This window comes from Rousettus aegyptiacus, unplaced genomic scaffold, assembly GCF_014176215.1.
Source record: "Rousettus aegyptiacus isolate mRouAeg1 unplaced genomic scaffold, mRouAeg1.p scaffold_m13_p_11, whole genome shotgun sequence".
NCBI lineage: Eukaryota > Metazoa > Chordata > Mammalia > Chiroptera > Pteropodidae > Rousettus > Rousettus aegyptiacus.
Window position 1 is genome coordinate 38,277,141 of NW_023416286.1, and position 24,183 is coordinate 38,301,323.

General features: G+C 36.6%; 1 protein-coding gene and 1 non-coding gene across 5 annotated transcripts in view; both read left to right on the forward strand.

Annotated features, from left to right (window-relative positions):
- NRG1 (neuregulin 1) overlaps nt 1-24,183 on the forward strand; it is a 942,448-nt gene that overhangs the window by 451,902 nt on the left and 466,363 nt on the right. The window lies entirely within an intron of this gene.
- Nucleotides 13,495-13,568, forward strand: TRNAG-UCC. Its single transcript has one exon. It is a non-coding gene; the product is annotated as a tRNA-Gly (tRNA).

Here is a 24,183-nt window from a genome sequence, read left to right on the forward strand (position 1 = left end):
TCTCCCTGCAGTGATATGTTAGCAATATTTGATGGTATTCACAGATTTCCTCCTTTCTTCTCTCCCTTCCCCATCCTTTTTTACCTTCTACCCTTTCTTCCCTCCCTCTTTCTTTCTTTCACTCTTTCTACTTTACTTCCCTTTTTCCTTCTTTCCTCTGCAAGGTCTTCTTACAAGTTTCTACCCGTTTTCTTATGTAAAGCAATTTTGAATTCTAGCCATCTGTTAATATAAGGCAGTGAAAAATGTTGAAGCCACATCAAATTCCACTTGCTCTGCCAGTTAAAAATACAGATGCTTCCTGTTTTATGCTTTCCTCTCACTTTCTCTGGAGTTTAAACATGAAAATATGTTCAATGATAAAAACCAGCACATATCCACTTTCATCAGGAAACATATTCCAAACAATGAAAGGTAGGGTTATTTTCCCAAGTCGAGCCAGGGTATTTAGATGTTGAGGGAATCATACATAGAACCATAATTTATAGAACAAGAACATAATTATTCACAACTATCACATTTTATTGATGAAAAAATTGAGATCTCAGGGAATTGTCATAATCGTTCTCACATGTGCCGCTCATAGACTTGCCAAAGTTCACATCAGCTTACATTTTTACCCGACATAGTTGGGCCTCAATTGTTCCATAATATTTTTTCTATCCACCACTTTCAGAAAGAATTCTTTTGGCTACTGGGAGAGGCTAAATCGTGGAGCAATGGAGCATTAGCTTGAAACTCAGCGAGTGTGCCGGAGTGAAAAAAACAATGCAGGACTGAGAGTCAAGACACCTGGGTTCTAGTTACAACTCTGTTAATAACTAACTACCTGTCAGACCTGAACAAAAATTTCTACTCTTGCTCTATGAAGGGGCTAGGTCAAATGCTTTCTAAATTTCCTTCCAACTCTTTGAATCTTGATTTTTTTTCCTTCACTTTGCTGCTGACTCAGACCGTATATTCTTAGCCAAGTTATTAACTGCCATAAATCTCAATTTTTCCAAGTGCAAAGGGAGAAGGACACATTCTCATATTTTTCTAGCATATAGATACTAAATGCTTTTGTGTTAGGTATTTTCTAAGTCACCAGAGCTAGAAAAAGAAAATAGATATACCAGTGGGTAATGCTCCTGGCTCTGGAGTGACCATGAGTTCTCAGTCCTCTTTGCTTGCATTATATCTTCTATTGTAAGTTGTTATAACTCTGATATCACTAGAGAATGGCATGTTATTTGTCACTTTGTTCTCTCTCCTGGTATCTGGTCCTATTCTAGTATTTCATGTCTCAATGACTATCTCCTTACCAATTTTACAAATGCAGGATAGAAAATTTCTCACTGTTTTTATATTTCTTACTTCTATATCCAGTGATCCACCAAGTTCTTATTGTTTCCCTCATGTTCAAATTTATCTACTTCTCTTTCTCTCTTCCTTTATAGCATAGTCCAGGCTACCATTATTTCTTACCTGAACCACTCTGTTCCATATAGAAATCAAAACGGTTATTCTAAGTTGCAGACATGACTATGTCACCCCACAACCTAAGCCCCCCATGCCTTTCCATCGCTCTTAGTACAAAGACCAGAATACTTACCAAGACCTACCCAGCAGGCAGTTCTTGGCCCTTGCCTCTGTGCCTAGTCTCCTAGTACATCATCCTAATCCACCATTTTCCTTAACTCTCCCTTGCCATTCTATCTGTGGAGACACAGTCTTTGCTGCTCCTTGTGGTTAGAGTGCTCCAGCTAGCAGCGGCCTAGTTAACTCTTATCCTCTTATCCTCTGGGTTCACATTAATGACTACATTCTCAGAGCAGCCTCCTCTGATCTCCCTAAGTCAGTGTCCTTTATCTTATATCTTCATTGGGATCTGTAGCCTTGCTTTTACTGCACTCATCATAGTTATAATTTTACATTTGTTCATGTTGTGCTTTTTAAATCATTTTTGAATGTCTTCTCCCTTAGTAGATTGTAGATTCTATGATATCATGTCTATTTTTCTGTCATCATCGTAATCCCAGTGCCTAACACAGTATTTGACCTGTAGTAGGTACACACTAAAATGTTGGGGAATAAATGAGTAAATCAATGAATGAAAAGAAGGATGTCCTTGAGTTTAGGGACTGTATCCTTATTCCCTGACACACAGGTTTGGAAACATAGAAGACAATTGACAAATCAGTGTTAAAAGAGTAAATCCCATGAGCACACTGAGCTAGAAAGTTCAGAAAAAAAATTTAAAAGTATTAAGGTATGGAGTTAATGATGTTTTTAAGGAGCAATGCTGTTAAATATAAAATAACTATCCATCAGTATAGCCTCCAACCAAGCCCCAATATCCTACAAAAATAAATATTTCAAATGTCAAATTATAACTCCCTTTCTTTACATATATAAGGAAAAAAATACTAAAACAAACTATAAGTGCCATAAATTCAAACAAGAGAGAAAGCAATAAAATCTAGAGTCATAAGGAGATGCTCCCAAGAAACTCACTGGAACTGTGCTTCGACAGGTCATTATAATTTGAATGGGGGAGAGAGAGTGTATATGGCTTGTTTCTTAAAGATCTGCTTAGAGGATAATTCTCCATTTTCTCTTTCTCACTCATTCTCTACATGACTCCCCTTAACTGTTCTGAGGTACTGGCATCTATGGACCACATCAACAGGACTCCCTTGCCCTCTGTCTTCTAGTTGGGTTTTTCTGAAGAGAGGCACTGGTTGGTATTTGTAGGGTGGAAGGAGAAAGTCATAGGCATTCATTTCCCCACAAGCTCTTGCCTGGCCGTAGTCGGCAGTAGCTAATTCGTCTTCTGAATGCCACAGCTCTATTGGAAGTCCCCCTCTAACTGATAGCTACAGTTTTTAGTGGGTTGCCCCTTCCAATCTAGAAGCGATAATCACTTTCTGATATTCTAACCCCCGGGACACACATAAACTCTTTATGTATCCATTATGAGAGTGTCATGTGCTTCCTGCCAAGAATGAGAGAATGGGATTACAAAAAGGTAAAGAAATCATCAGCTCATCAATGAGAATTTTCACAAACAAAAAGAAGTTGTATTTTCTCCTTTATTTGGTTCAGATGATATGTATGTTTTATTTCAAAACAGATCACAAAGCAGGAGTCACTGTAAACTGGTTATCACAAGCTCGCCAGCACAATTAAACTTGTTTCCCTAAGTAAAATAGAATTGGGCCAATAGAAAACAGAACACATTTCCATCCCCCAGCTCTATACAAAACACTGAATTTATCTAGAAAGATAAGAGGCCTGTAAGAGATAAGTCTCTACCATTACTCCCCTCTTTAGTTTTTCCTAACATAACAGACTTGAGAAAGAGGGCAGGTTAGATCTGCTAGAGTGGTTGGGAGGTAAAGGTGGGGATAAAGAGGAGAAATTAGGGTACCAGGGTTTTAACTCAAAAACAAACAAACGAACAAACAAAAAACCTTCTCTGTCACATCCATCCTGATTGTCATATCCATCCATTCATTTAAGAGAAAGTGCCCTAGATACCCCCCTCTTCCTGCCTAGGAGTTTGGCATGGGTCAATATTGCCTAGCCATGGCTCAGAGAGAGCCGTTGCCACTTTTTCTGCCATTAGTCACATCTACTGTGAGAATGAGAATGCTCAGTTCGTCTAACTGATCATCACATCGACCACATCTACATAATTCTCTTGCCCTCTGTCTTCAAGATGTGTTTCCCCAAAGAGAGGCATTGGCAGGAATTTGAATGGTGGAAGGAGAGAGTCAGGCATTCATTGGCATCAGTAGTAGCAAAACCAGTAGCTTAGTCAGAATTGTGTGAAACTATGAACTTTGTTTCACTTCTAAAGTACACCGATTATTAAAAAAAACAAAAGGCTTTATATGTCAACTGGGAATATAATGATTTCCTCTAAAATTATTCCCAGTATTTTTCAAATAAAGAAACAATTAGTTGATGAAAAATGTAGAATATGTGTGATAATTAGAATAATCAAATATATAACATAATATCCTTTGCCAAAAAGGCTTACCTTATTACAATGGTTAGGAGGTAAATTAATGAATAATCTGTTACATTATTCCTAGTAATCATAATGGAATGAATCACTCTATATTACAATTATGATTCAAATAATGTATATTTTTGGAGACCAACTTTTTCATGATGTGATAAAATATAATGTATTAATAGGAGAGCCATGGTTTAGCTAACAGATTAGATTCTCTGAGTCAAGCTAGCACAAGAGTAGAATTCATTTTATCTACTGACTTATTAGACATCCAAACAAGTATCTTGGGGCAGATAAATAGGAAAAGAGCATGTTTCTTCCCCTGTGAGGCAACTTGCGAGAGCCAATGTAGAGGGAGAGTGGAATAATGAAGGGTGGTCTGGGAAAATTCTGAAGGCAAAACACAGATATCCACAGTAGCTGTTATGCAAGCCAGTACTCACCGTTGTGGGTATGCTGGGTTCATTGAACGGGACTAAGAATAAAGGGGAACAATTCAAATATGAAGATAAAGGATAATAAAAATAGCTATTTTTGGTGAATATTTGTCATATAACCAGGAACTATGCTAAGTATTTCTTCAGAGATAATTCACATTTATTCTCACAACCATTCATGAAGTAAATTATCATTGTTTTTCTCATTCTTCAGATGAGGAAAATGAGAGATAATGATATTAAGAAACATGATCAAGGTCATACTAGCAGTCACGGTGAGGGTGGGGTTTGAACTCAGCCGGATTCAAGAGCCCATGCCCGTAACCATCAAGTGAAACAAGACATCGTGTTCCGAATGTCTATATATGTGTGTACACACAATCAGACATTCAGAGACAGCAGGCACCTCCTTTATGAGCAAGAGGTTTTAATATTGTCACATTTGGGTCATAATTAAGTTTCTATGTCTTTATTAAAATGTATTAAAACTAGATTAAAACGCATGAGACATTTTACAGATTTTATAGAACATCTCCATTACCAACACTACTACATTTAGGTGGATTTTTATCTTTCTTTTGAATGGCGATTTCTAAAGTCCTTTAGAAAAGCCTTTTTATAAAAAAAATAATAATAATAATTCAACTTTACTTATGGACTTGAAATTTTAGTATATTAATGCCTTGTGTTTTAAGGATGTTCCTGACTCACCTTAAAAAATGCTATGTTAGATGACATTCCCTTTACAGATGAAGAAAGTTGTGACTGCAAGTGATAAAGCCTAAAATATAGTCAAAGATAATTAAACTCATGTTTTGTTTTCCTTATTGAGACCATACTGTTGTCTTTAAGCATCATCAGAAGGAAGAAGTTAGCATTCCAGGTCTTTATTGTCTTACTGTTAAATAAGACATAAGAGAATAAATGCAAATACTTCGTCTCATGGTCCACTGGACCAGAATTTATGGAATCCTGAGTTCTAATCTAGCTCTATTCCACATTCCATCATCAAGCATTGACTCCTTAAAAAGACATAAAACATTATTATATTTATAATCAAATAGCTGATAAGACTTAAAGTTTATAAATCGTCGGGTGAATTAAAATTGCAAATTCAAAATGAGAAAACAATGGGAAATTGGAAAGTCATTGGCAGAGGCTCATGAATCAATTAAGGATAGAGGAGGGTCTGTAGTACAAGCTGGCAATGTTGCTTAAATGGGCCAAGAGCCTACACACACACACACACACACACACACACACACACACACACACAGATAAAATAAAGGGGCCATTCATGAACCTAAAATTATAAAAGTATAGGAGCTGCATAATAATAGAGTCATCCCAATTTTGTGCATCTATGTAAATGCTTCACCTTAGATTCAGTTGTATTTATATTCTATAGATATAAATTTGGCTAAAATACATCTTGAGGATATAGTGAAACTCATGGCAAAATCATTGTATTTTCAAGCTAAAATTATAGTGTGAAAAAAAAATCCTCAAACGAAAGATAATTTAGTGTTTATATCAAAAATAGTATGCACCATGACACATTTTCTCTGTGTCTAGGCACTTTGTTGGTGTGCAAGTAGATGCAAACTTGAAAAAAAGAAAGCTATTATTTTTATGACTTGGGGAATGCCGACTGCTGTAAAAAATTATGACCTCAATATTAGTGTTTTAATATAGCAGAAACATTGTCCCGTTGGTTCACATTCTAGTGCATTTGTCCTTGATGGAGTTGCTTCTCTGAGAGGTGACTCAGACATCTGTTTTGTTTTCCTTTGCTGTAACAGAAGGAAATGGCTCCTCCATCTTCAACACATGGCTTCAAGGTCACTTTTGCATTATGCAACCAGCATTCTATAGGCAGAATGAATGTGGTAAGAGTCACGAACATGCATACAGGATCCCCCCATCCAATACACACTCTTAACTACCTTGTTTTGGCAATCACACACCCTTCTGCTCACGTTTCATTGGTCAGAATTAGCACATGGCCCCCACTCAAGTCTAAGGAGACTGGAAAATCTGTGCTCAGGTAAAAGGAATTACTAATCTAGTCAGTTTCTGTGACAGGATTGGTTCAAAAGTTGTATCGATAAAGATAATAATTCTGTTTATTACATTCCACGAGACAAATTGACTAAAGTAAAAGGTATAGTTGACACTTGAACAACATGGGTTTGAATTGTGTGGGTCCACTTACACATGGACTTTTTTCAATAAATCCCTCTACTGCTTTTGACTGGTGTTGAGAGTCCGAGGATGTGCAGAGCTGACTGTAGGTACTGATCATTGCCATTTTATATAGGGGACTTGAGCATCTGCATATTTTGGTTTCCATGGGGGTCCTGGAACTAACCCCCTCCATACCAAGGGATAAATAAGTTTCAGGGAAATTAAAAATTATAAGCAGATTTTTGACTACATGGTCCCCCTAACTCCCATGTGGTTTAAGGATCAACTGTTTATTCATGTAGTTCTCCTTTTACCTTACCAAGTGAGGCAAAGGGCAAAGCATGTTACTTCAGCTAGTAAGTTGAAGACTTGACTTTATTTACATGTTTCTAAATTGATATCAAAAAATATTGGACCTCAGAAAATATTTTATCCATCATCACGGAATGCTGGCAACCTAATCTATGCCAGAAAATTGTCAAAATATCTGAATCAAAGAGAACAGATCAATCATCTCAATTTTGTGAGAGTCTAGGTAAATGTTTCACATTGAATTCAGGTGTGTAGGTATTTCATAGATATAAATTTGGCTAAAATACACAATGAGGATACAGCAAAACTCATGGCAAAATCATTGTATTTTCAGACTGAAAGTAAAGTGTGAAAGGAAAATACTAAGAACAAAATTGTCCCAGTTAAATGAAATTTTAAAAGTTAAAAATTAAAACATAAAACAATAGAATAGAGATTGTAATGAAAAGCTCAGTTCCGTGGTAAATATTTACAAGTTGCTCTAATCTTTAACAAAACTTTATTTATGATGGAAACTCAAGACTCTTGAGCTGTAATTAACCATAGATGTTTTACAAATTGGAGAATGGGTTAGCAAATCCAGTATTCAAAGAAATTTTTGGATCTACCACAACGCTTTTGTTGATTATAAATTTGCAGGAAATTTGCTGCCTAGAAATATGAGCTGTGTGTAATTACTCCCACCTGCTGGGTAAAATCTTTATTACATGGGCATTAAGCTTCACTCAGCATAGGGTGAGGAGGAATGTAATGTGACCCAACCTCAACACAGGGTTTGTGAACATGATTCTTTCTCCATGGTGGCTCTTGACCATCTTTTTTTTTTATCTTCCAAATGTAGCATAACTCAGATAGAAACTGTAATGCAATGCCTATCCTCTGAACAGAAAGATTTATTTTTACCTTTAATGAAAAACAAATCAAGAAAGATTAGAGGAACCAATGGATTCATCATATTTATCCAATGGATGGTTCAATTCTAAGGATAGAGATAGTAAGGGAACCCTGCCAGCAGAATTGTCCTCAGCTCTAGTTTTGCAGCCAATGGACCCAAAAGGCAGGAACTTGTCTTTAGTCATGCCTTCTCTCTCAGACCTTTCTGATGTATGTGAAAGCACTGACCTCAGAAACAGAGATGAGCTTCGAGCTCTCAAGGACACTTCTGTTTGGTAAAGGATGGTGGGACTCCACAGACTACAATATAGCTTTTGATGAGCTGAGCATCAAACCATGAGTCAATCTTTATTTCTAAGTAGGGAAGTTTTCTGTGGATGTTAAAACCTGCAAAAAAATACATGAAAGTATATATGCTACCATATTAATAATTCTTTTCATCCTTGGCAAAAATAAAATAACTTGGGGAAAGGCTTAGGGGCAAATATAGTTTGGATTTTTTTTTCTATTTTTCTCACCTCCACCCCAGTAGTTTAGAAAGGAGAGTTCCAGAAAGGTGATCTTTGTCCCCAAGAATGAGGTCACAGTCCTTCATTAATATCTGCAGTACATAACTACTCCTTCTTAACTCATCTCCTTGGCCCTGGAAGAAAACAAAGTTAGGAAAGGTAAAGACGTTGGTATGTCAGAAATATATGAGTGTGGCTGCTACATGATTGACAAAGCTGAACTGCTTATGTTTATGCTAAGAAGTCTTTGGTTAAATTGAAAGCTTGGTTTACCGTCCTTCAGCAACCAAAGTAAAGAGAAGTCAGGGACAATACAGAGTTTATGAACAACTGGCCCCTGTAACTGGCAGTGGCAATTGTGGGGCAAGTATGAGTGTACTCAATTCCTTTCTCATTTTCCTTCTTATTTTTTTTTCACCTTATTCTCCACCTCAACCATTTTAATCATTCTTCATTCTATATGTTTTGCTGCCTTCTTGTCTTCCTTTTCTTGGTTTCCCTATTCTATGTTGTTTTTGCTCTACACTTAATTTCAGCTATAATCATGTCACCAGCTATGAGCTTCATGAAAAATGCTAGTTTCATCATCTCTATTTGAAAAAAAAAAAACAACTAGGGTAGAGGCTGAGTATATCTTTCTACAGTATCTGTCATTGGATTTGGAAGACTTCCTGCCAAAAAACAAATGATCTTCTGAACCTCCTTGGGTATTGATTGATGTCTTCATAAAGCACACCAGCCAATAAGTGGCCTCCTGACATGAGCCTATCTGTGTTGTTTTTGCTCATAGCTGTTCCAGCCAATGAAAGCAGACATCCTAGGCCAGCCAGCTTTTCCCAGATTTTAGAGGACAGTAAAATCTCCAAAACAAAAATGAAGAGACTGATATAGATTGCCTTTTATTTGAATTTTAATAGATAAGACACTTTAAAAACTACTCCATGTCACCACTTTTCATAAAAAGGGACATTTTAGGAAGTATACTCTCAACATAAACCGGATTTTAACTACAAAAAACCTACTGCTTTACCTTTATTTTCTGATTTATTAAAGAATGGATAGGGGTATCAACCAGCATTGATACAGCTTTGGGTCCTCAGGTCCAATGAAATTGTTCCTTTTTCCATGCAAATGGCTTGCATTTGGGTTGGTTGTCCTGCCTCTCAGGGATTCTTATCTACATTTGCCTTTATGTTGAGGATCACCATTTTATCTTAGAGTTAAAATGCCCCAAGGGGCTGGTGCGAAATTCTTTTCAATGTATAAATGGAGACACTAAGAAATAAAATGAAATGGATTTGACCCACACAGAAAAGCTAGTAAACTGTTAAGCTTTATTTCTACATTCTTTTTCCACTATGCAAGACGTTATGGTAGAAACTGCAGGCATAAGCTAGGTAATGGGGGAGAGGAGTGTGTGAGAGGGGAAGAGGTGTTTAGGAACACACATATAAGATGTGACTCCTATTCTTGAGTAGATTTCAGTCTAATAAAACAGAAACTTGCACCCAATTCGTATCATAAGATAGTAAATGTTGAATAGAGAAGTAAGAAAGATACTATTGGAGAGCAGAGGAAGGAATAATTCATTTCACTGGTAGAATCGAAGAAGAGATCATAGAAATATTATGTGGAATTACATAATTGTGGAATTACTTGATAATTATTCTCCTTCACAGCTACAGTCTAAACTCTATAAGGGCAGCGCCTCTATATCTTATCCTTTAGCATGGTGCCTGGTATCTAGTACATGACCCATAATATTCTTGAATAAGAAAATGATAGGTGCTGTGAAAGATACCAAGAAATTGAAGTTTCATTTATTGCCTTTAAAGCATTGCATGCAGATATGGTTACAAACATGGCAGATGTGTTCAGTCAGCTCATTGCTTGTGTACGAGATCACAGATGGTCATAACGACTTACCTATTTCATTCTGAAATGGAATAATTTCATCTCCACTCAACTTTTCCTTAGGCATGGGTTTTGATGCCATATTTATCAAGACATCTACTTGGAAGTGGATGTCATGCTGTGAAAAACCATTATAAACAAATGTTATAGCTACTGCCAAGTAATGACTTGTGTTGGGCAGTTGGTTAAAAGGCCGACTTTATTCATTTTATTTTGCTTTCTGTATTCATGTGCTGCTTAGGGAAAAGGCAGAGAGGGAGGGCAGCAACATTTTTTTTTTTTCTGAGCCATTAATTATTTGCAGAAGTCTGTGGGCAAAGTGCTAACCTCACACCTGGGAATAGAATCCTGGGTTAGAGGGTAGCCATGGTGATATTTACACATCTCCAGATTGTGGTTTGCCAATTGAAATGCAGACATATGCAGAAATGGCCTCATAGTCATTCCTTTCTTTTGTAATATTATCCTTGGCTCAACAGATTCATTTTTTTCCTTCATTTTCTATTGTCAACACTGCTTCAGCAGTGAGTTATATTATCCGGTGACATCAGAGGAAGCAAAGTTACATGTGTCAGCTTGGCAGGAATTGTCCACTTAAAGCAAATTTGTGACAAGTTGCGTTTTTCTACCATTTTCACCTTGGGCGATGAAGTATCCACCGTCTGAGGAGACCATGGCCTCCCTTGATGGTAATAGTGCTCTGTCCTATGGAGCTGCAGTTGCTTTAGTACTGGAGGGGCAGAGGGCAATATCTTTGAGTAATCCTTTCCTATGAATAGTGGGAACATAGCCCCAGAGCTGATTGCCTGTACCTATATGGTTTGTGTAGTAATAAGATGCATCTGATGAAATAACAAAAAGAACAATTTATGAACTGTTTATGAAAAAAATACCCTAACCATTCAAAAAGAAAATTAAACTATGGCTGGTTTCATTGCAAAGCAAGAGTTTCCCTCTTTATATTTCTCAGTTAGGTTTATATGCATTCCATAAGGTATGATGAGAGGTTTTGCTCAGGAGAAAGGTTGGAGCTTTTAAGCAAATGAGTTTGAACTTTTTAGTGTTTTCTATCATTTTTAAAACTAGTGATGGTACATAATGAGGTGCCAACAAATTAATTTAGATGTAAGTCAAATTAATGTGAGTTAAAGTCAAAATCTAGCTAAGGAAAGCCAAATACGCACATTATAATGACAGCCTATGCCCCCATTCCTCACTGATCCATGGAAAGTAGAAAAATTTGATTAAGATGCCACCTCATGTTATATAAATCAGAATATAGGTGCCATGAGATTAAGAATTATTGTCTCTTTTATTCACTCCTATATCCTCAGGGTCTAGAAAATGCCTAACATATAACAGACATTCCACAAATAGTGAACATAAAAGGTTGATGAATTTTAGGTGAGATGGCTTTGTTTCATTTCTGAGAGGAGAAAGTTCTTTCAGAAAAAGAGAAGAGGAAAAAAGAGATCTCTATGAAAAAATTCAGCACCGGTTGATATTCTTCCCAGATCTACCTTTCTTCACAAAAATCTTTTCCTGAGAGCAAACCACAGGGATCTGTGGCTATTGCCATCAATAATAGGTTTGGGATATGATAAAATGTAGAAAATGGCTAAGTACGAAAGAGTATATGCTTTATAAAATAGAATTTAAAATAATAGCTATCAGCAGCAGAACTTCATGGAAGCACATGCTGGGAAAATATAAACCCCACCCTGGTGATGGCATCTAGTACAAATTGAGAAATGAACAACAAAACAGAATATGTCTCCAGCGGCCCTTAAGATTAAACCACCAGCAGTAATCATGGATCTTTGGAGCCTCTACCTTCCTTATCTTAAAACAGCTAAAATCAATAGGGTAATCAAAAGAAAATGGCTTTATTATTTGTGAGCAGCTTGTCCTTTCCTCCAGATAGCCAACTCTTTAAACATGCATTTTGATATACCTTGAACTTCTCTTTATCTAATCATTCCATTTAAAGAAAAATGTGCCTCTCCCTGCCCACATCCCACATTGTTACTTCGCTGATTTCTTATCATTCTGACACATTCAATAATCTAACATGTAACAGCTGAAAGAACAATCACAGCCAGTGATGTGCTGGCATCATGGAGAGTAATGAAAAATAGAAACTATAATAATATAGTTTTAACATCGTTTTAATATAGAAGCAGAACCTAAATGGGAAAATCAACCCAAGTGATCAGTGAATGCTTCAGGCAGATGGTATAAGTTCAAGAAATTCAGTTTGACAAAAATTTATTGAGCACCTACTGTATGCCTGGTGCAGGAATATGTCACTGAACAACACAATGCTCTTTGCTTCCTGCTGCTTATGGACTAGCATCTAGTATGTGTATCTTCAACAACATTGCAAGTCACATTAGGCTGGAACCATGAAGAGGGTTTCCTTTAGTTAAATGAACACCATCCCTATAAAAATCTAGTGCTGGAACAAACATAGAAGTGAAGGTCCTGTTGTGAAGTCCTGCCAGTATTCGAAGTTAGCCTTCTGCTCTAAAAGCCAAGAGCCCAACCTCTGTCTTCATCCTGAGGGGCTATCTACAAAGAGAATGTACTTTGACAATTAACCAAGAATTTAAGTTCTTGAAAAGTAAAATGTTTTAAAGCATGAAATCCATGAAGAGATATTATAAAATCAAAGGATATTTTCTGGAGGCATAACAAGGCAACTGGCTTATCATTCCCTTTATTCATATTTGGTGCTACCTTTTCAGCAGGACTTCCTTTACCACCCAACCCATCTCTATTCCTTACACTGCCCAACTCCCCTTATCTCTATGTCTGGCATGTAACATTTGGCACATTATAAATGTCCTTATTTATTTGCTGATTGTCCTTTTGCTCTGGAATATAAGCTTCATCGGGGCAGGGACTTTTTCATAATTGTCCCCAGGGAATGTTAGGAGCCTCCCATCTAAGACTGAGAGGCATATCCCTTACTGGATTCGTGATTACTGGTGCTTTCTTGCCATTTTTCAGGTCACCATACAGCTTAAGAGTTCCCATAGCTTATGCTGATATCATTGTTACAGATGTCTGTAGGCTTCCCAAATGGGTAAATCAGATGTAATAGTTAATTAATACATCACATATCCACCTATAAGGGAGCATCTCAGGTTTATATATGAAACTTTGATAGACTCAGTCCCCAAGGAATAAGACCAAGTGACATGTAACTTATAAAACCATGCTTTCTTGGGGTGGCTCCATAGTGCAGTAGTTAGCACATCTGCTTTCCATGCAGAAGGTCCTGGGTTCGTGTCCCAGGTGGAGCCACAGACCCATGTGCTAGGCCCCCTGGGTATGCTTGCCCCTAGGTGGGTGCCATGAGTGTGTGGGAGAAGATGCCCTGCCTTCAGAGATCCAGTTTTTTAAAAAAGGGAGACGCAAACATCCGTATAGGTCAGGGGTGGAAGTGGGGAGTGGGAGAGGGAATTAAAGAGGGGAAAAAAAAAATAAAACCATGCTTTCTTTGTCTATAAATATGGATGAGTGGTCTTCCCCAGGAACCAAGTCAAGTCATGGTACAGTTGGTTTTCATAAAACTGATTCTCTAACTCTTCCTATAACCATCAGTGAAGGAATTTTGAATTTGTGGTGATAAAACATGTAAGAATTTGAGATTTGTGAGAGTGAATATATAACAATTTTAGAGCGCAGCCTGAATGACCGAAAGGAAATAAGTTATCATGTTAGTAACAATTGTTAAGCATTCACTAGGGTCAAGAATTCTGGGGTTGAGTTTCTGGGAGATGATAGTTTAGTGATGAATTGCCCGACAAATTAGTGGCCATTAAATGTTTATAGTTGAGAAAGAGGTAAAAACTGGAAAGTTGTTTATGGTTGGTGAATGTGGAGGATGGAACACAGTGGAAACTTAGTAATCAACTAGCCCACATAATTCCATGCGAGGGATAGCTTTCCAGTCCAAAGATGGAACTAGGAATAAGTTATTTTTCCTCTAAATGAGAGGCGCTGTACATAGAAAACATAAATATAGACTATGAGTATTGCAAGAGCAAACTAGAGTGATTTCTCTTATCCTATTGTTATGGGTTGAATTGTGTCCCCTACAATAGATATGTTGAAGTCCTAATTCCAATACCAGTGAGTATAGGACCTTAACTGGAAATAGAATCATTGCAGGGGAATTAGTTAAGATAGGGTCACGCCTTAGTGCAATGTGACTAGCATCCTTATAAAAAGGGAAGGGACAGAAGTACACAGGAATAACAGCATGTGAAGATGGTGGCAGAGATTGGAGTGACGCCTCCACAAGTCAAGAAATGCCTGGGGCTACCAAAAGCTAGAAGAGGCAAGGAAGGAATAGTCAGTCACTTAGAAGCTATGGAGGGAGCATGGCCCTACTAACTTTGATTTCAGACTTCAGGCCTCCAGAACTGTTAAACAAATTTCTATTGTTTTAAGCCACCAAAACTGTGATACTTTGTTATGGTAGCCCTGGAAATTATTCACCTCCTAGGCCCAGATGGGGAAAAAGAGGGAAGAACCCACGTCAAAAAGTGAAGTAAAAACTATTGCTTCTCACTACTCCAAGTGAAGTGTGTATGCTGATGGCAGAGAAGAGAATTAACATTTTCTGGAAGCCAGTAGGGTCCCCTGTCCTGTCTTTGTAAGCGGAAGAGTAGCTAGGATGTCTCAGCAGGTGATAATAGCAACAGTCAAGACTGAGTGTCTGTGCTGTTGCCTCTGGCTGTCCAGACAAAGAGTCATTAGACTGAGTTTATTCATGATACCACTTGGGGTTAGTCCTGGCTCTAGAGAAGCTAGATATTTAGGCAAAACTAACCCCAAAATTATTTTAAAATGCACTAATTAAAGCCAATTACTCTGTTCTTTTTCAAGCATTACACTGATGCCTAAAAATCAACCTAGTGCATTTCAAGTTGCATCAGCTAGTTTTCTATCTGATATTCTTATGGTTCAATTAATTTAGGGATAGCATGATGGTTAAACTGAGGTTTCTTTAAAGAATAAAATGATTTGAGGTATCTAGACCCCCAAAATGATTGCACTAAAGACACTTACTAATCTACCTGTGGCTTGTAGGTAATTTTTGTTTTTACTATTCCCATAGATTGTCCCCTGCTTCCTCTCAGTGGTAACCAGAGCAGGCTGGGAATTGTTTACTTGTCTCTTGGATTCTCCATTCCTCACACTTACCCCCACGCAGTCTCTTCCAGTATTATTTACTCTTGTCAATCAGTTGAGTTTCTTTACTTCCTGTGTATCTGGCTCATCTGGTAGAGGGAAGAGAGGAAAGAATGACCAGATTTTTGTGTGTGTAAAGGTTAAGCAAAATTGTTGTTATTTGCTTTCTGCGTTTTGGGAAGAAAAAAAATGTAAAGAAATACCTTACAAAGCAAAATTTTAAAATGTAATCATTTAGTAAAAAAAAATACTTTGTTGTTTCAGTACAGTATATAATGTTCTACCAGTGTCACTTATTTAATCAAAGGACATCAATTCATATTTAGTGATTATTGAAATAGCAAAATTGTGACATTTGACACTTTTAAAGAAACATAGATGTAGAAATATTATCTGGAAAGCATTATTATTCTATCAATATTATTTATTTCAAAACGAACCTTATTACAATTCTATCTTACTCATCTATCCATTTAATAAATATTTACTGAGAGTCTACCAGGTGCTGTGATAGGATCTGGAAATACAATGAGAACACTGTCCCTGGCCTCCTGGGCCTTATCTACTAGGGACACAAACTCACAGACAATATGGAGGTAGGACAATAGCATCTTTCTGAGAATTGCTGTGGGAAGAGGGCTCTTTGGAATTGTCTTCTGAAGACTGAGGGATATTTGCCAGGATAAAAAAAAAAAAAGAAAAAAAACAGGGAAAGGGAAAGGGTATGAGGCATAGGAAATGAAATAACATGTTCAAAGGCCCAGAATTCCAAGAGTCTGCGTGTCAGTGAAGCCAAATATAATTTGGTAGGATGGTTGCTTAATTGAGAAGGAAGGATTAGTGAGAGATGAAACTAGAGATAGATCAGAGATCATGTTAAAGACCTCATGTTTTAGGTTAAAGAATTCCTATTTCATTCTGAAGGCCATAGAGAGCTAAGAAGCAGAACATCGATTAAGAAAGATCACTCTGGCTTTTGCGTGAGAACAAGCTGCATGTGGAAAAGGCCAGAGTCGGAGAAGCCTTACCGGAAGCTAATGCAGTACCCTAGGTAAGACCTAGGTGGCAGTGTCACTGCCATTAGGAGTGGTAAATATACAAGTTAAGATACATTCAGAGGTCAGATAGATAGGACTGGATGATTTATTAAGTTAGAAAGTAGGGAAGAGAAAGGGATGACTCAAGGATGGCTTATGTATGAAAAATATGGAACTTCTTTCAATCCTGGAAGATATTATGTCCAATAATATCTACCATGTTTTAAGACACTGTCATAAAACATGATAGATATTATTGGAAATAAGAAAGCAATCAATATCTCAATTCTCATTGCCATGTAGAGGAATTATATGCTCTTCTAACACTGACAATGGAGGTGTGCATTTCGTTTCTGAAGACTCAATTCATAACCAACTTATGATTTTAGACCCTTTCTCAGTAGTGAGAGTTTAGGTGCTGGGAGAAGGAACACATGGTAGCTGGAGGAATGAGTCGCTCTCAAAGACCATGTCGGTCATCCACAGCCTCTTAGTCAGTGCTTCCCAGGTCTCATGGTCATAAAGAACTGGAGAGCAGTCACATCCAGCAGAGTTGGGGTGCAGTGCAGAGAGGGCTGCTCGTGACACCCAAGTGGAAAGAAAAGGAGCCTTGATGCCGCTGCAACTCACACACTGAATTTATCAACATATTGCGGTCTGAGAGAACTGACCTCTAGGCAAATACTGGAAGGCAAACATCTCTCAGAAACCACCATTTGTTCCCACCGTTGTAAGACTTTCTTCTGTGTCTGTTTATTTGAGGAAAATGAGAAACTTTCTTGGGCAGCAACTTCCACAACTAATTATTCACCTAGCTAAGAAACTCTGAAAGTTTTCCAGGGTACTCTTCTGGAGATTGACTATACCCCCTCTTCCGGTGTCTGAGCCAGCTGTGTGCATGTCCTACCCACATTCCTCTCACTAACTAGGTGATCGCGGGCAAATTATTTAAAATTTGTTTTAAAGACCTAGAACAGTGCTGTGAACATAGTAAGTGGTACAAATACATTAAAATATACTATTTACTATTAAGTAACTTGGCAAAATGTCTGAAAGCTTTATGCTCCTTGCTTCCATTTTTTATGCACCCTTTGCTGGCCCTCTACGTCCTGTGAGGGCCTTTCAACTTTCAGCTATGTTAGAACATGGAGTTTCTATTACTAGATCACAGCTAAATGGATCGTCTTTCATATTCAGAAAGCATTTGGTGCCCATTAGCCAAGACTGTCCAGCCTGACTAATGGCATTGACAATGCACCTTGATTTTTCTTCTCTTCAAGCACAAATGCCTTGCATCTCTTGGCTTTCTTCTGTTAGTGAACCCTGATGTTGTTATAGTATTTGGGGCCCTACTTTTTGCATTTAATCCCAGTATCTTTAATAATTTTCTTATATTTTATCAAGGACTATACATGAAATTTTAAGACCAACATGTAGCTAGAGATGCGTACAACAACACACAAATTTGTCTCATTCCAATACTGTTTGTGTTCTATACTTCTGTCTTTTAAAATCTGAGCTCACATTTTCATTTTAAGCCTATTTTACTCTTCTGTTAGTACTGTCTATTAAGTATTTGTTGGATAAATTTGTGTTTTGTTTTGCCAAAGTTATGTCCAGTTACTTCTCAGGTCTTTTTGATACATTCCTCCTCATCTTTTGGATTGATTATTACTTCAGTCTTCTCTAAAGTCTCCTCCTCCATATGCTTTTGAAGATTCTTGCAGATACATTCTATTAGTGTATAAATGAACTTTTCTATTCTTCTAATTCTTGTGATAAATGTTTTTGGTACAGTATACCCCTTTGGCATTCTGATGATGCCCAAGGACCCTTTCTCAAGATACTTTCTTTAAACATGTATGTAAAACACATTGATGTACAAAGAAAGCCAATTAAATTGAAAGACGGTTAAATATTTTTATGATTTCGATATAATAATAAGTGAGCTTTTTTATTGACGCATTAATAAGATCTAGCATCAGGGCTAATAACTATTATTCTACTATTTCTATTGGTGAGAAAGATCAGTGGAACTTTTAATATTATTGTGGTTTGTTGCCTACAGTCAAAATTGATAGAAATGCTAATTTTCAGTTAAAGTTCAGGGAAAAGAACTATGTGAACATTTTCTTTTATCTAAAGTCATGGATCCCCTGTATTTCATCCACAGGTGCTTGAGAGGATGTCTCGACCCCAGGTTAAGAACCCCTGCTTGTAGTCCTTTGTGCTTTGAGACTCAGCTCAAATAACCATCTCCTTTGTAACACTTTCTCTAAATTCACTAGGTCCACTTCTCTACCTTGTTCCCGTAGTAGCTTATTCATCCTCTATTATATAGTATTCATTTGCTGCTGCTGCTGATGCTACATGTTTTTCTGTATCTCTTTCTACAATTTGTACATATCTCTCTGTGCTCTACATTTTATTCACTTTTTTTCCCTTGATATCTAGGACAGTGTCTGAAATATTGCAGGCATTCAATAAATGTTTGTTTAGTAAGTGAATTAAAACCCTAAACAGCTTCCAGTAAGTTTTCCCAGGTCACAAATAATAGAAGGACCTGAATTTAATTTATTCACTTCTACAAGGGCACAGTGTACAAATGTTAAACTTTAATAAGAGATGTGCTTTCAGCAGTGTCTTCTTGGCCTAGTTTTAACCTTTTATTCTGAGTTGTTTTATGCCTAATCTCTCATGAAGTCACAGCTAGTGATTTATAACTGAATCTTCAAAATATTTTAATACCTAGTGAATATAGTAGAAAAATTACTTCCATTGTAAAAATATATTATAATAAAGATGACCAGCAAATAAATAAATATTTCTCTTTATAATTGAGTAAGAAACCCGACAAAGGAATATTAGTTGTTTATAAAGCATTGATTCTGAATAATGTGCTGGGAGATTATAAATATAAACTTAACTCTCAGTGAAAAATGTACTTACAGAAAATTTATTCTAATTAGTCTAAATGTATTAAACTTGCCACTAAGTAATATGAATTAGCTACTATTTAAGTATAAACTTTTAACTTCTATATTGCCCAGTTCTGTTCCATATAGTTGGACATCAAAGATCAGATGAAATAGGATATCATGAGATTTTAATCATTATTAGAAAGTGGAGATGGACACAGTCTCTGATAAATAATAAAATGAAGACTGAGTTCTGATAGTAGATACAGAGAATCATAAGGAGAAAAACACAAGGAGAAGAGAGAGCTGGAGCCAAGGGAGAGTGAGCTGTGTGCTTCTTGTACTTGGCCTTCAGCAAAATCTCAAGAATGCTGGTGTGATCAGTATAGAAACATGCTCACTCTCTGTCTCTCTCTATCTCTCTGTCTCTGTCTGTCTGTCTGTCTGTCTCTTTCCTCACACACACACACACACACACACACACACACACACACACAACTTTCTGTTTTCCCTTCTATGTTGTCTTGAGGGGAAAGATAATATTCTAGGTGGCTATAGAATTCTTACATATTTTAGTTAATATAGAATACTTATAAAACAATGTTAATTCCAGCCTATTATGGATTTTTTTTCTGTGCTTCATATTTATCCTATGCTTTAAAAATATTTCTTTATGTAGAAAGTCACTGAGATTATGGAAAGCCAATATTGGTAAAGTAAAAGTTATTCCTGCTTCACTTTTTAAAAATTTCAGTTTTTTTTTTTAAATTTATAGCAAGTAAGTGGGAAGAAAAAAATTACAGTGAAAAGCTATAGGATAAATGAAGTCATATAATCATGAAATATTGGGAAAGAGTTCTAATTATTAGGTCTTTTAAAAATATCATTGTTAGATTTCCCATTTTAAGAGAGAAAAAAAAGGAACCCCTTGAAGTTCTAGGGAGGCCAGGAAAGATTGTTTCTGTCAACACCCATGAACAGTGTTGCTGTGCCAGTATAATCACCTCCTTTTCTCTGTAGAATGTGCATCCTAGTTTAAGGAGAAATCTTTCTTACAAACCCACATGCAGGTCAAATGGATTTGTGAGTTACATGGGCCAAGCTTGTCAACTTACCAAATGTTAAACTGGGCTTTCTCGTGCTGCCAAGGACTTGGTCAAGCCATTTTTCCCCTTTTCCATCTCCTGTCTTCCTCTCTTTTTTGCTTCTAACCAGAGAGGGTATTCCAACTTTTATTTTCTTTTTCTGTTCAAACCCTACAGCTCTGCCCAAGGCAAAATGCTGCAGGGATTAGATAGACAAAGCAGCTAAGTCAAATGGATAGTGACAGCCAGTGAATGCGTATAAATTTCAACAAGCAAATGTTTAGCATTGTCTCTTGGGCCTCCACCAACATTAACACCACTAAATTTCTTTAAGGTTCTTGCAAAGCAAAAATTCAATAACTAACAAAGTGCCAGCTAATCATAGCCTTCAGGTTAATGAGTCTGATTGTAATTAATCTCGAATGAGAGTTTCTGAGTAGACTTAGGTTTGGGCTACATGCTCCTGTGCTAAAAGGAGCTTATTCCCCATCAGCCAGGCAGATAAGAAAATACAAGTCTTGTGAGCCACTTTAGTTATTCCATTCAGCTCTTTAACATTTAGATGGTGTGTTGTAAGAAGATAGTCTGGGAATTGAGGCGACTTATGCAAAAAATAGCCTAACTCAGCCCATAAATCCTCTCTGGCCATTCACAATGATTTCCTTTAAACCTTCTGTTGTATTGATTGTATTCGTTCAAGGATTTTCTTAGACAAATTGGGTATGTGGTCTAGAATGTGGTGAAATCATGAAAAAACATTTAGTCACTAATTAATATTGTATTTAGATATATGTGTGTGTATGTGTATATATGTGTATATATATGTATACATATATACACACACACTATATATATATATATATATATATATATATATTCTGTCTTTCTTTTTATTTGCTTCAACGATTTTAGGGAGTGGTACAGAAATAGCATAGCAACGCTGCACACAATATATACCATAAAAATTTATTTTGACCTTTTACTTATACTCATTGAAACTAGTCAAATTTTCTGTTTTTGTGAAAGTAAATTTAGACACAATTTTAGAGCCTAATGTGTCCTTTTATTTTATTTTGATTTTTTTGCTGAGGCCAAACAACATTAAAGCTCACATATATCCAAATGCATTTTTAATTATCATAAATTTACTATGACATGACATGTTGATCAGAATTTTATTTTGCCTATAACATTTTGTGGATTTTGATAAATATGATTTGTAACATGATAACATTTAAACTGGAATAACTATTATCTTCTCAATATATGTTAAATTATATGAGAAAAGTAAGAAAAGCATCTGGTGACTGAACAAATTATCTAGTAGAGCTAAAGACATTTTCCTCAAAAGAAATGTATTTGCTTTTTACATTAATGGTTAGAGCTATTACATTACAGTGTGTCGTCAGCACACTTTTCATTTCATTCCTACCAGGACTTCAAAGTCCTTCCTAAAATAGTATATGCATATATTTTCAATATGATAGTGAGGTTTACTTGCACATTAAGGTAAGATACCAAAGAGGTGGGTTTCCAAGGCTACTATCTTGTCAAGGCTCTAGAAGCTGATTTTAGTTAAGGACTTGATGGCGTCAAAGGAAGGAGTGAGCCTTGGAATTCCTGTCTGTGTCATGATCCTCTATTTTTACCTAGTAAATGGCATTCCAGATACTTTTTGTGTGTAAATTAAAAATTGAAATTACTGTCACTTTTCCTAAGCCTGCTTACTCTAGGGAAAAGGTAAATTCTCCTTCCATCCTTTTAAATTTTTGTTTGACATTTCCATAAATTTGCATGCATGTGCATGTGTGCATACACACACATACACACACATTCAACATTTAAGGCACCAGACTGTGGAATAATAATACGGCAAAGATAGTAATAAATTTATTTATTTTTGTAAACAGGTAATAGAATGTATTGATCTTACTCTATTAATTCTGAATTCCTTCTTACTTTGGTGAGAGATTGGAGCCTCTAAATATGTCAGACCATCTTTTTGTTCAATATGGTTTACTAAGTTTTTCATGCCACCGTTCCAAGCTAGATTTCTATGACTCTTAGGCGTCAAACCAAAGCAAACCTGGAAGGTCAAAATAGCATACTTGTTCATAGGTAGTCATTCAAGGTTATAGCATTGCACAGTAAAGATAAAAGGTTAATCTTGTGCTTATTTTACATATGGCGAAAACCAAAGCCTATATAGGTTAAATGCTCTGTTCACCACCACAGACTAATAGAGAGTAAAGCTGTAAATATAATTCAGGTTTACTTCAACTATTGTTCGTCTGTCCTTATGAGTCACACTTTTTATACATTGCTTGCTCTCACCAATGAAAGCCCATGAGGCCATTTAAGGTTTTAATGACCAAAGCTGTTAGGATCCTATAGCTATAGTTTCTCTAGTGGTAAAATAAAAGTCCCTTCATAGATGTATTATGAAAATTAATGAGCTTAATTGTAAGCTACTCTAAATTTTTTGTAAGAAGGATTCTTTATAATCGTAAGCAAATTCTTCTTTAGACTGCATCTCAAAATACTTCCATTTCTGCAGGTTATTGTTCCGAGGTCAGTTCCTATAGAACTTACTCCTTAAGAACCCAAAGATGTCACAATGTGGAGAACTAGTGAAAGCTATAAGGGAAAGCCTTGGCTATGACACTTAGTTTTGGTACTACTGCCTTATCTAGCAGTGATGCAAAATTTACTAGAGAAATTATCTTTTTATTCTAAGAAGAAAAATGAAATAGTTTGCATTGCATAGTGCGGTCACAAATTTTAACACATGCTAAAATTCAGCTTCTGAGACACCAATGCTTCTACAGAGATATAGACCCTCACTATTCAAAGAGTGGAGCTTTTTAGAACACAAGATCTTAGGCCCCACTTAAGACCTCCTGAATAAAAACCTGAATTTTAACAAGATCTCTTGACAATATATATGTAGAGTTTGAGAAGCACTGCTGGAAACACTTTGAACTTGCTGTGATTATTTCAGTCTTGCTAGTTGGCTTTGTGCAGCACCTGTAACAGACCTAGCCACGCTGTCCTCTTTAGGCTACTTCTGGCAGCTCCCAGTCAGAAGGAAGCTCAGGAAAGCGAAACCTTAGACCTTTCTTTGCTGGCAGTGCTGGGCTGCCATGCAGTTGCTCCCTTTGTCATAGATTGATGCTCTTTCCACTATACTACGTTGCCTTGAATGATTGTTTAAACTGTCACAACATTTTGTTTGCTTACCAGGACAACTATGGCTGTAATTTTCAATAAAACATAGAGTGCAGTGATTCAAATGGCAATGAAATTGGCACGAGATGAATATTAAATGAATTACCTGCATTGTGAAAACCATCATACTCTTAATGCTTTTATTTAATTTTCATAAATACTTAACAGAAGTAAAGGTGGGTGCATTAGCGGACTGATATTTGCCTGCCTACCAACGCTGTTTGTGATTTCCATGACATAGTCCTTTGGGATCAGACTCCATGATATGTTAACTATTGACAAGGAGCCCAGGAATGGGAGAGTCTTTCCTTATGACATTTTATCTAGAATTATTTATCTAAATAAAAAGAGCAACCAGTTTTAACTTTGTGAACCTGTATGTTCCCAATAAAAGAGTTGATATCTTTGACTTGAGGACACATGACAAATGATGATCCTTGGATGCTGGTCC